Below are 19529 nucleotides of genomic sequence, written 5' to 3'. Positions count from 1 at the left end.
TTTTCACTTAAGATATTTTTATTTCTTCCTCCTTTTTCCTTTTTCCCAACCCATTGATGCCTCATGGAGGTTTTCCATCAATGAGCCAATCTCAAGCACCTCCAAGGAGGGTTGCACCTGAGATTTTTTTTTCTCATAATTTTTTTTTCTTCTACCCTACCCTACTTGGAAAACAAAATCACTTTCAAGTATAAGAATACTTCCAATGCAGCCATGTGCACATCAAGATGATAGACAAAATTATGTGGAGGTTTGAAATATATGCTTTGAAATGTACCTAGATTTTAAAGATCAAATGATTTTACTTTGATGATATCAAGCACATTTGAAGAAGAGGGTATTGCTACAACTTAATGATTGTCTGGAACAATATTTCAATAAAGTTGTGATGCCCCTAGTCCACTTGCTGATTGGGATCATCTTGGATATATTCTTCTTCCATGGCCTTCAAATCTTCTTCTTTTTCCCAATTGCTCTCTTGAACACACAGAGGACTTGATGACAACCATGAGGGAGCTTTCTCAATCTCTAATGTTGATGTCTGCTCTTCATCAAGTGCAACGCGTGATTCTTTCATCTTTTCTTTTGAATATTCTTCTTCTAGATGTAGTCCTTCAATTATATCAAGAGAATATCTTGTTTGCAATACTCTTCCTAAGTTGTGGTGAATACCATTTAGCTCAAGAGGACATGTTTGGAAGTGTTATACCTCAGAATTGTAAGTGGGCTCAACTACTTCAATGTGTGGGTTTGGAAATGGTGGTACAGGTAGTTGAGTGGGAGTGTATATTTTATATGGAAGTGGATGGGGTTGTGGTTGTGGTGGAGGTGGATGTGAATGGAAGGGATAACAAGGAGTTTTGTATGGAGGATATTGAGGAAAATACTGAGGATATTGTGGATGGCTCCCATAAGTTCCTTGCCAACCTTGTTGCCAATATTGGGGTTGAAATGGCCAATGTTGCCAAGGAAAAGGTGTGTTCCAATTACTTTGAGGTGGATATGCATAATCTTGAAATTGTGAATTAGGCTCTTGCATCATATCAAGCTGAATAGGCTGCCATGGTCCTCTTAGAGCTACACAACATTGTTGCATTAACAATTGAATTTCTCCATTGTCCTCTTGGTGAACCTCCTAAAACCTTGGTAATGAGGAACAACATTTAACATCATGTGATTCTACAACACAAATATCAACATTTTATTTTTCTTCATCTTGCATTCTTAACATTTCTACTTTTTTTGTTAGATTGCTAATAATTTATTTTCTAAAGTCATCAAACAAATTTCCAAGTTGAGCTTGACTTACCGATCTTTATGTTGATTTACCTACACTTGCACTTCCTCTTGATATGTGTTTGCATGTTTCCAAAATTTATTCAAATGATAATTAGTATACATCACCTCTACTCATGAGATTAAGGAGATCAATCCGTTCATACCTGGTTGTTCTAAGTAAGAGTGTTTTTAGTGTGTCGGATCCTAAATGATGTAGTTTTTCCCTCTTAACATTATACATGAACCTTTCCATTAAATCATCTAGACTCTCATCTTCTCTTTGATTCATTCTAAAGATTTCTTCTTTAAAATAACGATCTTTATTTTTTCTAGAAATATCTTTTGCATATCATTCTACGATGTTATTGAATTAGTCCATAAACTCATGAACCGTTTAAGATCTCTATCCTTCAATGTTGCCAGAAGCAATTTCAATTTTTGAGTCTTTAATAAGTAACCATAAGATCTACAAACAATTTCAAATTCAAAGAGAAAGGTTTTCAAATCCTCTGACCCTAGACCATAAAATTTTGGAAGAAAAGATGGAGAGATGTTCTTCATGTGCACACTACCATTAGTATCTTGAATGGGAAATACGATAGGATCTTCCTCATCATCTCTATCCATTTCTTCTACATTCTTTTCCATATTCTTCCGCTACCTGCAAAAGTGAATGGTGAAGTGGCTCTTACAGCACCACGTGATCAAATGGGGGGGTGGGTTAGTGTTGGAATTTTTTTTTTTTTTTTTTTTTTATGATTGAATGAAAACTATAATGTAATGTAGTTTTTTACTTTTGAAATTAAATATGCCTAACGAAAATATTTTGTTTCTGCAAAAAGTGAAAAGAAACGAATCAAATAGGGAAGAAAACAATGCATAATTTGACACCTCCCCGGCAACGGCACCAAAATTGATCAGCCTCGGTGATGCAACAAAAATGTTGCAACTCCCAAGGCTACCAAATTTAATTATCAACTCGGGGTTCGTAAAAACTTAAGAGGTATCGGCATTACATGTGTGGAGTTCATGTACTGAAGTCAAATCCTAAACTTCTTGCAGAGAATGAAATGTTCGAAACGGAGCCTTAACCTATTGCAAGAAAGAATGTACAAGGAAAGAGACTAGAATCAAATACTAAAACACACCATTTTCTAACTAACTCCTAAGAGGATTTTCTTCGAAAGAATGCTAAGTTAACATGTATGCAATTCTACTGTCCTAAGCATGCAGATTCAAACCATCAAACCTTCTACTGCTGTGCATGAAAATGAATAAAATGAATCTGTTTTTCTTTTTGTCTTTTTTAATGTGAGAGTGTGAAGGCTAATCTCTTTTGGTGATGTGGCAGGTGGCTTGGAGATGATGGTGAATGGTGAGAAGGCTTGGGAGACAAGTAGGGACCCTTTGCTAGCTTCCTAGAGGCTTTTTCCTCAACTCAACCTCAAAACATGCCATTACAAAAAAACATACAAGATCCCCTGAAAACCTACAAGATATAGCCAAGAACAAAAGGATGGATGTTGAAGGTGATGGAAAGCTTAGGGAAGGTGGTTCGTGGATGGAATGAGGAAAGGGAGTGCCTAAGACCACTTCAAAACTCAAAACCAAAGGTGGGAGATGACCAGATTTGCTGAAAAAGCTTGGAGAAGTTTCCTCGTGAAATGATGATATTAGTTAGTGTTTAGTGAAGAAAGTGAGGACCATGGGTGTATGAAGTTGGGATGAGGTTGATGATTATGAAATCTCTTTGTACTCCTGAAACACCTGCATTGCATCAAACATTGATATTTCCCGAAAAATCATCCAAACAAGAAGAATTTCAATTATCTAAACGAAACAGAATTTCATAGGCTAGTTGTCTACTTCATGAATGAGGAAAAACGTTTTAGAATGATATAAAACATTGACAAGGTCTAATGGAAGACTGAAGATAGAAGGAATGGAAATCAAATCCTACCCTTGAAAACTAGAAAAAAGTTGACCTAAGTGTGGAGAAAGAGGGTTAAAATGGTCTTTATGGCAAGAAGGTAAATTAGAGGCCTAATCCTAGCTTCAATGATGGTTTTTCTCAATTCGGGCTCAGAACAGACCTTCCGACAGGATGGTACAATGATTTCCTATAGGATGTAAATATTTACTATGATTCATCGAATGGCCAAGTATCTCAAATCCAAATTAGATGGGAGAAATTTTGTTATTAGCTAGGATGTATTAGGTCCCCATTCCAAGTGGAATCACTCAAAAATACCTCTATCAACCCATGCTAAAAAAACAGAAAAACATTACTATTCGAAAACCTAGAAATTCGAGAACTAGTGAGCTAGTAAATCGAAAAAATGCCTAATCAAATTAAGTGCAAATGCAATGGGGTGATTTTTGTTATGAAATAGAATGTTTTTTTGATCTAAAGCAAGTGGAAACAAATCAATTGAGCTTGTTAGCATGCTCTAGAAAATAACAGAAATTTATTGTCCTTTGCTAGAAAGGAGGTCCAACAATCTAGATTTTGGAATAAGAAGACTAATCCAAGAAGCTTAATGATTACTATGAACTTCCAAAGATTTTCCAAGGATTAAGTAATTCTTTTGATCTTGCAAAAGAACTTACATTAACCATTTATCTCAATCCTACAACAAGAAATCATTAATACTAAATGGATAAATAGAAAGAAATAAAAACAAGAGATGCATGTGAATAAGAAGTGAAAAAAAGGAAATAAAATGATACAAAAGGGCTCTGAGGCTTCTAGGATTGCCAAGACCAAGTAAAATCAGATACATATGGAGGAGAACGAGATTTAGAAGCTAAACATGACACCAGTCTTCATTATTATAATTAATACAATTACATCCCTACAAGAAAATACAATGGAGCTGCAAAAATACGAGTTCTCTCCACAAGGACACTAATAAAAATCTCTCCCTAGAAGAAATTTCAACGTGGTACCTATAAAAAACGATTAGGAATCATTCCCCATGAATTTAGGAAGCTTTCTCCACCAAAATCCCTTGATTAGTGGATCTGGTTTCCAATACTAGGAATCTACATTAAATGGCAGGGAACAAATTCTTAGATTTTCTCAATCATTGGAGTTCCACAATATGTAGCATGCAAATTTGAATTCATACTCATACACAATTATTAGGAATAATTTCCCATGAATGGAGGAAGCTTTCACCACCAAAATCCCTTGATTAGTGGATTTGGTCCCTAATACTAGGAATTTGCATTAAACAACAGGGAACACACTCCTCAATTTTCTCAATCATTGGAGTTCCACAATTTGTGCAATAATTCCATAATATCGTGTTGATTTATTACTTATTATTGATCATTCTGTAGTAGGGAACAAGTCCCTAAATTATCTCCTCCCCCAAATTTTCATAATTTTCACAATATTCTCATAATATTCCACAAAAATAAACAATATTAGACACAAATATCAAATTATTCATAAACATTCCTAATAAATATATTAAAGTTAAAAATAAATTATCTAATGTAGAAAGAGAGGTTCAATGTGTTGAAGTGTGGTCATATGCCTTAATTTATGGTTTAATTTAGAGGCATGGGCCTTAATTTATGTCTAATTTAGAGGACCATCAACAAGTTTTCAGGGAATTCTTATGAGCTGGAGTTACCTCGAATTGGCATTTCACCCATTTTTAATGTAGCATATTTGTATCCCTACATGGTTTGCGATGTGGATCAAGCTTCTGGGAATCTTGACGAGGATGAAGGAAAGGAACAATAGTGCTTGAATCAAACGCTTATGGCAAAGAGTTTAGAGGCTGAATAGATTTTGGATACACATGTTGAAAAGAAGAACAGAAGGAAAGAATACTTGGAATATCTTGTGAAGTGGAAAGACCATCTGATGGAGGATTCTACTTGGATGGGTGAAGCATCACTACGAAAAGCAGGTCACTCTATAGAAAATCTTCTGAGCAAGAGCTCATAAAATTTTCTTTCTTGGGGAGTCTGATGCAGGTGCATTAGGTCGAGCACATAAAAATGATAAGTTATTGAAGTCAAACCAAGAGCCTAGTAATATGATGGATTGATCACATATCAAGGCTAGAACATTTTAAAGTTTATTTGTGAAAATGTTTTTTAGATTTAATTAAGATTAGTTAGGAATATCTAATTAAAAGAAATTATTTAATAGCTAGTAGGTAGTTAGGGCTAAGAAAAAATTGGTTCACATCCATGAACTCATTTCTTAGGCAGTTGCTTTTAGTCTTGAAGGGGAGAGGAGGAACATTATGGGTGCTAAAAGTTTTGGTGTAAGATTGAAGTTATTTGAACAACATTTCTTAGACCAGTGGTTTTTTGTATCAGCAAATCGAATATGTAAGTGTGTGTGTGATAGTTATTTGCATATGTGTTTGTGAGGTTTGTGAACCATAATATTAATTTATGGAGATTGAAGTTGATTTGGTCTTTAAATTGTTGTGTTGAATGAGGAATTATTGCACTGTATTTTATCTGTTATTTTAATTTAAATGAGAACCTAGAGAATCATATTTCAATTAATCTTTTAATCTAGTACTTTTGCATCCAATATTGTGTATTTGAAAGAGTCATTTTAGATTACAGATCTGAGAATACAAAACACTTTGTATGAAGCAAACAGAAGAAAGAAAATTCGTAAAGGAAAACCATCATCAATTTTGTGGGTCAATTTCTAATCAAAAGAAGATGAAATTCAAAATGATGGAATCTGGGTTTTGTGTAGAGCAGGGTCTATTTTGTAATTGAAGAGCGATTTCCCAAAAATATCCTTGTTGGGGAGCTATGAAGGGATCTTTAAACTGTGTTTTTAGAGTCTTCGTGGCTGGAAAAAAACAATTTGTTGTTCCTCCTGTAACAACATTGTAGTTTGCTGAGAGAGACTGTAATAGCACTGTAGTTTGGTGAGAGAGCCTGTAACAACACTATAGTTTGCTATGAGAGCAAGGATTTGTTGTTCCTCCTATAATAACATTGTAGTTTGTTGAGAGAGTCTGTAACAACACTGTAGTTTGTTGAGAGATCCGGTAACAACATTGCGGTTTGTTGAGATAGAAGCCTTCACTAGGGGGTTTGAACCTTTGTGAAGATTGTGAAACACCACTTATTTAACATCCATCCAAGGCCCCATAGTGACAGTCTAAAATATTCAGCATGGGGTAAATATAAATTTGATCTTGTTATTGGTCTGACAATTTATCATTACATTTGTAATAAATTAGCCTCATTTTAGTAAATGGTAAATGGAGACAGTTGAGAACAAACCCGATTATCCCAAGAAGTGGCCTCCAAATAGTTAGATTCGCGACTTAAAGGGAGGCTTGAGATATTATCATTTGGGGGCTGCACGATTTAAAAAAAAAAAAATTTGCAGAGATAATCATCTTATTATGCTACTTGGTTGATGAAGTTGATGTAACATTGTTCTGCAATAGAATACCAGTAAAATAGTATAATATGACACATGCATAAGATACCCATATATAACAACAAAAATAAAGACAATGTCTAGACTTTAGGAGATTAAAGACATTTTATCATTCTTACCTATAATAAATCTACATGAACATAATGAAATTGATTTCTCTATAAAGTATGAATGCCAATAAACGCAATGGGACTGAGGTTGATGGCCTTTGTGAGGCATCCTAAAATATCCATGTGGCACATGGAGGAAAGGGTTGGACTTGTGGCTCCCAAATATTAATATTTGGTTTTCATCATACAAACAAATCCAAACCCATGTTCTCCTTAAGTCCTAGGAAGCAGCGGTTTTAAACCATTGGACAAGGTTAGACTCCCAAGGACTTTACTAGGAATCTATAAGGGATCTTGAGAGTAGATGCTGAACTTCTGGCACATGGATATGAATACCAAGTGCATGTGTTGCAAGACCAAGCCCACTCCTTAAATCTAACTTCTCCTTGAAGCTTGGGAAGCAAAGAGCTCAACACCATCGGCCAAAGTTTCATTCCCAATTGCTTTACTTGAAAAAAAAATAAGGCACATGGAGGTAGGAGTTAAAATTAGTGCACATATTTCATATTACATACCCTAGCCCACCCCAATGTTCCCCTTAAGGCCTGTGGAGTGCAAAATTGACAACAAATACCTAGGTTCCTTTCCCAAGGGCTTTACCCAACACCTTAGGGTAGCCTTAGGAAACCTTGAGGTAAGGATCAAAATCACAGCAACTCGATATCAGGACCATGTGTCTATATTAAAAATTCAAGCCCACTTCATGTTGTTGTTTTTCATGAAATGGTAATTCAAGTGCACTTGATTCCACCCGAGTTCAATTATTTTTAAAAACATGTTAACGCATCCAATAATTGTTCTATATTGTCATATGTTATGGGAAAAGACAATTTTTTGTGCAGGTGATAACAAATCCCCCTCCCCTTATAAAGTTCCATTTGTATAATTCTATATCAACCAAATGAGGGCATAAAGACAACTTTTTTCCAAACACCTACCAAAAAATAATTGAGAAATTATATATTACTTCAAATGTGAGTAAATTATCTCTTGAAAAACATCTTTAAAGGACTTACAACCAAATTGTGATCTTGATTAAAGTCTTGTGTTGTAAATTATTTATTGGCATGGACCAATTGACCTTAAGAAAGCGAAGCCAACCTAAGTCAACTACACTGAAACATGGTGTATAATTTGAATGTAAAGGGGCTAGTCAATAATAGGCTCAAAACCATGGAATTGTACATTAGGTGTGTTTCTGGAGGCTATGACATACTCCATATTTACATGAAGAAAATATCGGCAAAATAAATGCATACCTAGAAGGATTTGTTGGGATTGTGAGGAATTTTGGTAGTACTAATGGTGTTGAAATTAGCAGCCATTAAAGAAGCTATTTGATAATTGAATTTTTGAATATGAAGAAGCGTGATAGAATGCCTAAAGTTTCACTTATGATGATCTAGAATCCCTCAATCCTACCTCATTTAAAAGGTCGCAGAAAATATCACTTTGGAAAATCTATCAAAGCATGTTTTAGCAGAAATTTTAATAGCCAAAACCCTCAAATATCCAGAAACATTAGGCTATGTGTTTTTTCTTGTACAAGTTTCCCTAGCCTTATGCCTTAGCTTTTCCTCCGAATGATAAACCTCCAAATTTCAAATGTTTAACATACGTCCATCTTGCTTCTCAATTTTTTAACCTTTTTTTTGCAATGGTCAGGGCTCCAGATCATCTTGTCCATTATCTTGGGGCCAATTGAGGTGTGGAGGCTTCTCATAACATCCCTAGAAGCCGCAATGTTCACCTTTTGAGAATCTAATCGCCTTATTCAAGTTTTACGCTCTTGCTAATTTATTATGATAAATGGTCTCCCAACCTCATCAAATTCTGATGCCTTGTAAATAGTAATAGAATGTAACAAAGATATTAACACCTAAGCATATAAGTGTGGCTACATAAAAATAGTAGATTCTAAACCGTGGCTACATAAAAAAATGGATTTTAAACCAAAGACCAGAGGTGCATGTACTCCTCTCTATGTGGAACAGTGAATGTGGTGCCAAAATGTATTGAAGTAAAAAATGGAACATAGCACCGTCAATGGACCGAAGATCTAATGTTGGCACTCAATATCAGGTATGCTAATATCGGGTATACTACTACGGTAAAATCAAAGCCCTCCTTGCCAGAATTGAGAATCATCTAGCTTTTATATCAAATCTTTTTTTTCCTCCCACCATATGAAACAAAATTGATACAGAATTCTCGTTGGAGGGATTTAAAAAATAAATAAAACATAACCTTTTTAAAATGTTAAAATTTTCATGGTAAAAAATGTACAATATTTTAATTATACATGGTGAAAAACAATATTCAATATTTTATTTTCACTTACATCATATTTTAGTTGTATTTGAGAAACTAATGGTACCTTATAAGTTTTTAGTGGTGGTAAAAAAAATATACAATATTTTAAATTTTCATGGTAAAAAACAATATTCAATATTTCATTTTCACTTACATCATATTGCTGTTATATTTGAGAAACTAATAAGGTCTTATAGGTTTTTAGTGGTGCTGAAAAACATTTATAGTTGGAATTTATCATAATAATAATAATTAAATTTTAAGGTTATGGTTTCTATGCAATAAGTTTTTTGTTAAATTTTATGAAGGTAAAGTTTGAGATGTGGGAAGGAAACACTTTTTCTTAACTTGATTGCTTTGAAAACATTTAAGTGTTCTTGCATATTAAGTGGGTGCAAGCATAATATAGTATATAGTAAGTAGATTTAATAGTTAAAATCAAGTGTTAGTTTCTTAAAATTCATATGTCAAATTTCGAAGGAGTATGGTATGTATCCTTATTTAGGTTAAATATATTCAAATTGTTGTGTGAATGGGGTTGTAAGACCCTATGTTTTCATCTTGAGAAAATGGAGTCTTGTCCTAGTCACTTGCATAGTTTAGGTTGTCATAAGAAAAGTACATGCTTTGCCTTAAGATGTGAACATTTCATTTTAAGAAATGTGATAATGTGGTTTCAAAGAGGCATTAAAAGAGGGAATGAACATGCACATTTGGGATGCTAGTGTTATGTTCTACTTCAGGCATGAGTGCACATCTAAGAAGACTCTAACAAGGGTTGAAGAGGTCAAATAGTTAGAGAGGTTTGGGGGTTGTAGTGTCACTTAGAGGTGTAGACAAGTAAGTTAAGCACCATGACAAGTTGTGAAGAAAAATTAATACATTTGACAAGCTACATGAAGGAAACTTGGTAGTGGTACTAAGTGAACATTCATTGATTGAAGTTGATACCCTCTCCTTGGTGCTACCACTTTGCAAGACAAAAAATAAATTTGAAATAGATGTGTATAGATATGCATGAAAAGTTAAGTCTTTAACTAAAGGAAATGCATCCTCTACTAATTAACCAACACTTCTTCTTATAGTTATTTTTCATAATGTATTTGACCTAGTTGTAAGCCCACTCCCATTTTGGATAATGTTTTAGCCTTTTAATTGAATTCCCTATGCATGTGATCAACGAATATAACCTTGAATATTATAATTATCTCAATAACTCTAATAATCCACTAACCCAATAAATAAGTTCTTAAGGAAGTATAATATATCAGTCAATTGACAACAACCTTTTAATCCCCTATCACTTGTATGTTTAGATTGTTGAAGTGACACAATTAAAACGACTACTTTGTGAAGTACTTGTTATGTAGTTGTATTTTTGTTGCTAGACTAAATTAGTCATTAATATTAGTCATTTTTAATTATATTTCTTATTTGTTAGTCGTATAATTTAACCCGAGACTAAATTAGTCATTTATGTTAGTCGTTTTTAGTTCAGTCACTTAATATTTCTCATTTTTTGTAGTATTTCACTGGGAAAGGCTATGGCGACTAATGTTTTTAGTCACCTAGCCACTAATTTCATCATTTTCTACTAGTGTATGTTATATTATATGTAATAATTTAAAGTTTAAATTTTCATTCAACACAAAGATAGAGATGAGATTCTATGCATGTTGCTATTACAACCCAAGTTTTTCGTATATAATTTGTTATTCCGTGAGCTAAAATAGTTCGGTCTCTTCTATACAAGTCTTTCGGCGGCTCATTGCAGCCTCTTCGAATCTGAAGAAGGAAATAAGGTTTTTGCCGGAATGAACAATCATGACACCATATAAAACTCTCTAGTCATCCAATAATGAATTTATTATTGTTGTTACCTAGTAAGTTGCATCACCTCTAATGGTTTGAATATGAGTATGTAGAATTTTCTATAAAAATTAGCTAGGTCACTGATATAATGTAGAAATTTCACCTACAGATCAAACTGATATATGCAATGTACTAAAGCTTAATACTAGACTACATCTACCATAAATTTTGTGGAAGCTTAATTGAACATGAGCAACCTCAAGCATGAACACATATAACTAATAAGAAGGAATCAATTGCACATAACACAGAATATATCATTGGGAAAAGCACCAACATAAAACCCTAACACTGTATTATCAATCAAGTGGAAATCCTCAAAAACATACAAAAAGAATCAGCTCAAAATCTATCCTGCTCTCTCTATACTCTGATGGTCATAGAAAGTCAAAGGCTTCTCACAAATCTTATACTCTACCCTCCAAGCCTCCTATTCCTATACATAGCTTTTCCTGGGTCCTCCAGCTACAACCTGTGTGATTCTCACCTCACACACAACACTGACCTCTGAAATAACTGCACAAACCTGAAGGAGATAAATCCTCATCATGGATGAGCTTCCTTTATAGGAAAAATATTCATCCAACTGATAGTACATTGTCCCTTCTCTGATCTCAACTCGGTCTCTATATGAACTGAAATGCATGAGTTATTCATGAGAAAATCTTTAGTTATCTGAAGTGCAGCACTTATATGCAAGCATGCATTAAACAACTGAACTCACATTAATTTAAACAAACTATTTAAATCAATCTAACTAGACTTGAATCAGTTTATTGAGCCAACTGATTACTACTCACATTAGGACTCATCCTTATCTCTTTAACCAATGGATAAATTCCTCAATTAATAGATAAATTGTTGCATGTCCTCACATAGACTTCTGTTTGATTTTTCACAACTAATTAGCTCATGGTGAATTAACTAATTTATTTTCAAACAGCTGTTAAGTTCAAATTAGAATTTTGCTTCATATTTTTAGTCAAGGGACTGACTAAAATAGGAGTCCATCCTGAATTGCTAAAAATAGAATGCTATTTTTAGCACTTCCATTTTTCATTCCCTATTGCCTAATCTAGCACTAGTACCCAACTGCTATTTTTAGTAGTGCTATTTTTAGCACTTCTATTTTTAGCATTTCTTATTGCCATGTTTCAACACTCCCTCTCAACAAGAAAGGCTTCAACTCGAACCTGATCCTGTACCTCTGGAATGTTCTACATGAAACATATTTACCAAGTGTGGTTGCTCCAACAACTCTTGGAACAAAAGAAACTCCCAACTGACCTCTTTGTTGGGCTAGAAACATACTTTGATGTTGAAGATCTACCTGCTACTGACAAGTGCTCCCTCTCTGACCTCTAAGTTGCTACAACACTCCATGCATCTCACCGTTGCACACCTCTCTATGCCATCTTGCAGTGGTGCAACACTCCTGTGCCTCTCGCATTGTTGCATCATGCTAGCTCTACACAGTCGTGGGACTGCTACACTGTAGCTCTTTCTATCATTCCATCTGCATCTGTCTCTACCCAGTCAGTCAGTCCTACAACACCTCATCAGAGCTCCTGTAGCAAATTCGAATGAAAGAGGCTGGGTCCCTCTAGGATCCTGCCCCTCCTCCTTGGGACGATCAATCCACATCTCCCCACCTCCTACCTGGAGGTATGGCTGCAAGTGATCCCTCTACTCACTTGGCTCAAAGTTTCCCCCTACTGGAGGTCTCTGCATGAGTAGATGTCTCTACTCTATCTCCTCTCAACCTCTCTAATTGTGGCTGCTCCTTAACCCCCTGAAGCTGCTTCACTAATCGTGGCTCCTCCATAATCGTCTGAGACTTCTTCTAACATTGTATGTTGAGAGGTAATGTACTCTCCCTCTCAACCACCAAGTATCTAACCTTTTCCTTGCTCCTCAAGGCTTTTCATGCATCTTCAACCTTAAGAGCATACAGGTTCTTGACCCGTGAACTGATCTACTTCACCTATCGAGTGATGAAGTGTCTAAGGAAACCCTTTCCCTTACTGAAGACTACATCATAACCTTTGTCTTCCAGCGTCGTGATCGACACCAAGTCTCTCTTCAGTCCTGGAACATACTTGACATCGGTCAAGGTAAGGTGAGCTCCATGCTCCCTTTGAAAAATAACCGTGCCTACACCTAAGACACTATACTTTTCATCGTTACCCATCGCTATGAGTATTTGGAGATCTTTCTCCTCCAAAGTACTAAACAAACTCTTGTTTCCATTTATGTGGAAAGAAGCTCAACTGTCAAGAAACCAACCACTTCCCACCATGGATGAAACCATGCATGCGAAGAGTGTTAAATCCAACTCGAATTATGAAGCAAGTGCCTCAACTTCTGATCCTTCCCTGGATCCCTTCTTGGATTTCCTCTGTGGACATTTTGTAGTGAAATGGCCCACCTCATGTCAATGAAAGCATCGCACTTTTGATTTGTCAACCTTCTTCCCACCATGGGAAGAACTGGATTCAGAATAAGAAACCTTCCCCTTCCCCTTCTTCGCCTTACTCACTAAGGCACAGTTTTCTTCATCCTCCATGGATGAAGAACCATCTCTGGTGCTTCTTCTTATCTCCTCCTGCATCAAATCAGACCAAAGTCGTTCCCAATCTAGTAGTTTCTCTCTTCCATTAACCAAGTCCTGGAAGCTATGCCAACTCTTAGGAAGACCGAGGAGTGCAAGACTCACCATGTCATCATCAGCTATCATGATCCCTACACTTCCAAGGTCATCCTTGCATGTGGTGAGCTTATTTAGATATGAAGACATTGTGTTGCCCTTTTCACATTTGATCTTTCGAAGCTTGTCTTTCAGTGCCAGCTTCCTTTGATCACTGCTATTCTAATATAGATATTTCAATGTTTTCCATGTTGAAAACGATGTCTCCTTCCCATGAAGACTGGAGACTATGTGATCTCAAACTCCCTCTAGAAGGATTCTCCTTTCTCTAGCCACACATTTCTTCCATTCAGCCAATTCAGCAGCACTATTCGACTTGGGGACTTCTTGATCAATGAATTCCTTTAGACCATTATCCTCTAGTACTGCTTTCATGCAATCCTTCGAGGTTATATAATTCAAACTTCCATCAAAGGCATATTCGAGTCTCAAACCATTGAACGCCATAGGTGAAACAGAGATGTGATAAGAACTTGATTTCTATATTCAGGAATCACAAACTTCAACTTCTCCCTTCTTTTATACTATTCTTCCTTGATCACCTGTGCTCTAATACCATGTAGAATTTTCTCTACAATCAGCTAACTCACTGATATCATGTAGAAATTTCACCTACAGATCAAACTGATATATGCAATGTACTAAAGCATAATACTATATCTACATCTACCATAAATTTTGCAGAAGCTTAATTGAACATGAGAAACATCAAGCATGAAAACATATAACTGATAAGAATGAATCAATCACACATAACACAGAATATATCACTGGGGAAAGCATCAGTATAAAACCCCAACACTGTATTATCAATCAAGTGGAAATCCTCAACAACATACAAAAAGAATCGGCTCAAAAGCTATCCTACTCTCTTTGTACTCTGATGATCATAGACAGTCAAAGGCTTCTCACAAACATTCTCCTCTGCCCTCCAAGCCTCTTATATCTATGCACAGTTTTTCCTGGGTCCTTTAGCTGCAACCTATGTGACTCTCACCTCACACACAACACTGACCTCTAAAATAACTGCACAAACCTGAAGGAGATAAATCCTCATCATGGATGAGCTTCCTTTATAGGAAAAATATTCATCCAACTGATAGTACAATGTCCCTTCTCTGATCTCAATTGGGTCTCTGTCTGAACTGACATGCATGAGTTATTCATGAGAGAATCCTTAGTTATCTGAAGTGCAACAGTTATATGCAAGCATGCATTAACTAACTGAACTCACATTAATTTAAACAAACTATTTAAATCAATCTAACTAGAGTTGACTCAGTTAACAAAGCCAACTAATTACTTTTCAAATTAGGACTCATCCTTATCTCTTTAACTGATGGATAAATTCCTTAATTAATATATAAACAGTTGCATGTGCGCACATAGACTTCATGTTTGATTTTTCACAACCAATTAACTCATGGTGAATTAATTAATGTATTTTCAAACAACTGTTAAGTTCAAATTCGAATTTTACTTCCTATTTTTAGTCCAAGGATTGACTAAAATAGGAATCCATCCTGAATTTCTAAAAATATAATGTTATTTTTAGCACTTCCATTTTTCATTCCCTGTTGCCCAATCCAGCACTGGTACGCAAACTGCTATTATTAGCAGTGCTATTTTTAGCACTTCTATTTTTAGCATTTATTGTTGCCATTTTTCAATAGAGTAAAATGATAATCCTCCATGTAAATAATAAGTCCTCTTTTGTGGATGAACTATCCAAAAATAACATGCCTAATAATGTTTACAGGATCATAAATCCTAGATGCCAACATTGATAGTTTTGTGGAAACCTTGAGAATGAAGCAGTATTCTCCATTGATTACTTCTCATCAATGCATTTTGCATTGGAAAACATGGTTGCAGTTGTTCTTGGATCCAAACCCAGCACAAAAGATAAACTAATGACAATTAATTGAGCATCAACCAAATTTGAAAGACAAGTTCCATGAACTAGTATGACTTTTGTTTTGACTATTTCTAGTGCTTTGAAGGACTATTCTCTAATTTGTTGTTGAGGTAGTATTGTTTGTGTTCTCAACATTGCCACTAAGGATTTTGAATCAGAGTGAAACTGACCTGGACCACCCAGGCCATAGTGAGACCATATGTAGCTAAACACACGTAGCTAAGCAACATGGAGTTACATTTAAGCCCTTGGATTTGCTTTCTAAATATCTAAAAAACATGGTCATGGAAATCTTCTTTGTTGTTTGCAAACTCCTTACAACACCTATAGCTGAATGTTAGGCCTATGTTTATAGAAATGACTATAGCTTAATGTTAGACCTATCTATATAATCTTCAAGGGAGATGTCAACCCATTGTTGGCATAGATTAATGTCTTCAGTTAAAGTCAGTAGGACAAGAATCAAATTGATAGAAGAAAAGCATTAGAGCAAAATCCACTCCCTGGAGGGTGCTATAAGCTATTGCCTAGGATTGCTTGCTGGGCTCGTGTTGTAATGTGTTCACTTGGGGCATTTCAACTTCCTATAAGAACTATAAATGGGGTTTGAACTTGTAGTTACGAATGTTGTGATGCTATCATAAATATTTAATTGACTATTTAATCAATTTCTTCATTTATGATGCCCCTCTCAATCCCATGCCAATAGGATGGGGTGCCTCATATGATGTATCAAGCCTAGAAAATGTGGGAAAATAATAAATCTTTTGATTAAGCTTCACAAATGGTGATTTCATCAATACACATTTCCTTCCCATGATAAGAAAAAAGACGTTATTGTTAATTTGATGTCAACATGAGTGCCCTTTTTACCCTCTGGTCTAGCCTCCTTACCCATGTCTTGAACGAAATATCAACCTGAACATTTTAGCAGTGTTACAAGGCATCTTTCTCTCTAGTACCAATTCTGTAGTGACTCAGATTACTTATTCTATCAACTATCATAATAGTTGTACCGCGTTGAGTATAAATAATAACATTTGAGATATTTATGATGTTAATAGGTTTATTTGTGTAAACCCTGAGATTATTAAACTTTTTTTATGGTATGTAAGTTTTTTTTTTCCCTAATATGATGGTTTGTCGCTAGTTGGTTAACCCAATATATGAAAAGAAAACTCCCATGCCATCCATACCTTTGCTACTCTACAATTATGGATCATAGCTGAAAATCCTTGATCTGTTATAATTAATGTTATACAAATCATATCCCTGGGTAATAGGGAGATGGGCATTGAAATTGAAATTATGTTGTTAAAATATACACCAGTTTAAGTAGTTATGAAATATGTCATAGATCTTATATCTCATAAGATTTGTTGGGAAAAAACTTCTGAGTTGGTAAAGTTTAGTTTAAAATCTCTTCTTCACACATACCTATGCTGCATTTTTAAGCCTTCCATCATTTTATTTCAACATTACCTATGAGTTGATTTTGATTTTCACTATAATATGTGATCAGAAGGAAGAAATATTTTCCTTTCTCCTTCTGAAATTTTCTCCACCCCAATAACTCCTTTTTAGAGTTTCAATTCCGTGACAAGTTGAAGCAAATATCTCCATAAGTGATTTATATCAGATTTTTTTTTTTTTAAATAATGGCTTCTATTAAGCCACTAAAGCACGATTAAGGGTGGGATACCAATGACATAGATTGTGCAGTTACATGGATTCGATGAAAATTTCCTCAACTATTATGGGGAATGGTGGGCCATCTCAAATGTCTCTTGGCTGGAATCTCATTTTTGAGTAAGTACTTTTAAATATATATTTCTGGGTGTAGAAGTCGAAGTTGCCTAAAACGTTGTTACAATATGATTGAAAATGTTATTTTAGCTATCAACATTTTTTTGCGATTGATGTAAACATGACGTTTTAGAGAAATTTAACAACTTTTTCAACTTAAACATTTGAGGCAATTAATAATCCTATTATCTATGGAATTTTTTTTTATTCCCTTATATCTACAAAAGTACAAAAGGGATGAAGCATATTTTGTATTGTGTAGTTCATTTTGTTTTGAGGTTCTTGTCTTCACACCCTTTTTTTAGTTGAAGTATTTGTGGGAGGGCATAGTTATCATTGAGAGGTAGACAGTTTTCTCCTTGTATCCATGCAATTGCATATTTGGATACTCATGCTTGGTGTGGATTTTGAAGTGTTTGAATGCCCCTTGGATATTTTGTTGGGGTAACAGATATTAGCCAAACTTTATGTTTACAATTTTAACTTTTGTTTAGTGTTTACATTTCAAGATCATCTATATCGATCATTTTATTTTTACATCTTGAATCAATTAATAACTAGAAACACTCCCAATTAGTTTTGTAGACCCCATAGCTAGTATGATTCAAGCACTTATCTCATTATTCATAATTGTGTTATATATAATCATTGTTTTTTACTTGTCGGCATGCAAATTAACCTTTTAGGGCCATATTTTTATGTCGTCACAACAAATTTAAATGATTCATAAGGTGAGAAATCAATCTTCGGTGTAATTTCAGATTTTAGGTTTGATAATTATAGGTAATTTATAGGCTATAAATGTCTTCAAAGTTTCACCTCTAATTGAATATTAAGCTGAACATATTGAGTATGTTATACATAAATATTTTTTTCTCCAACCATTTTTCATAACTTCCATAACCATTAGGTAGGGACTTGCAACTTCGATGCAATTTGAATTTTCTAGTAAAATATCTGCCAAAACTTTACAAAGTTTTATAATTTATTGAAAGTTGTATAATTTACAATTTATAGAATTTCAAGGTCTAAAATTTTAAAGTCTAATTCTTTGAAGGGTTCTAGCTCATTGAAAGAGCACCTTCTTTACAAGCAGGAGGTTGGTGGTTTGATTCCATCATGCCTTGGTATTCATGTGGAATGGTGACGATCAATGTTTGGTGATGAAGACTCTTTTGACCATCACCAATGAGGTTATGGTTACATTTTTTTACTTTCACTAAAATATGAAATGGTGGTGGTCAATGAACATCACCATATATATGCATTAATAGTGGTAGCCACGAAAGGCCCATGACCATAAATTTTTCTTGTTTATATGAAATGGAGACTGTCACTATCTGTTATTATAATCACTATTCATTACGGACATTGAATGTCACCACAAAACCTATACTTTTGGTGACACCACCTTTGGTGAGGTTCAGTGTTTTGGTGACAGACACTAAGGTTCGTCACCATTTCTCTTATGAAATGTTGATGGTTACTATCTGTTATTATAAATCATTATTGGTGATGGACCTTAAGCATCACCACAACACCTATACTTTTAGCAATTCCACCTTTGGTGACATTCAATTTTTTGTGACAAAGGCACTTTTGACCATCATCAATGAGCTTATGGTGACATTTTTTGACCCTCAACAATATAATTTTTTCTTGTAGTGGCAGAAACTTATTGGTTATTCGATCATTCATGAGACATGACTTCTATCAGTATTTTCACAGTCCTTTCATAGATCATCGTGCCCAGGGGGCAGCAACTACCTAACTTTTTGAAAACCATAGATGGAGCTCCTTTTTTGTCTTTTTGTCCTTTTTTTCGATTCATAGATCCATGTTTATGTATTTATATTATGTTTCATATTATCAATTACATTCATGTAATGATATTTTAGACTTCACACAGTATGTGACAATCCCACCGGTTTTGACATATGCTCCTTATGCAGCATCTACAATGTGTAATTTTCAATATTTTACATAATAAGAGTTACAATTTTTCCTTGGGAAAAAAAGAGCTCTAATATATTGTCAAGTTCTAGTAAATTCAATTTTCAACATTATCATTAGAATAGGTAA

This window comes from Pinus tabuliformis, chromosome 8 (assembly GCF_031772625.1).
Source record: "Pinus tabuliformis cultivar Carrire ecotype Pingquan chromosome 8, CPIR1, whole genome shotgun sequence".
Classification (NCBI taxonomy): domain Eukaryota; kingdom Viridiplantae; phylum Streptophyta; class Pinopsida; order Pinales; family Pinaceae; genus Pinus; species Pinus tabuliformis.
The sequence above is the reverse complement of the archived record's forward strand: the minus strand, read 5'-3'. Positions refer to the sequence as shown.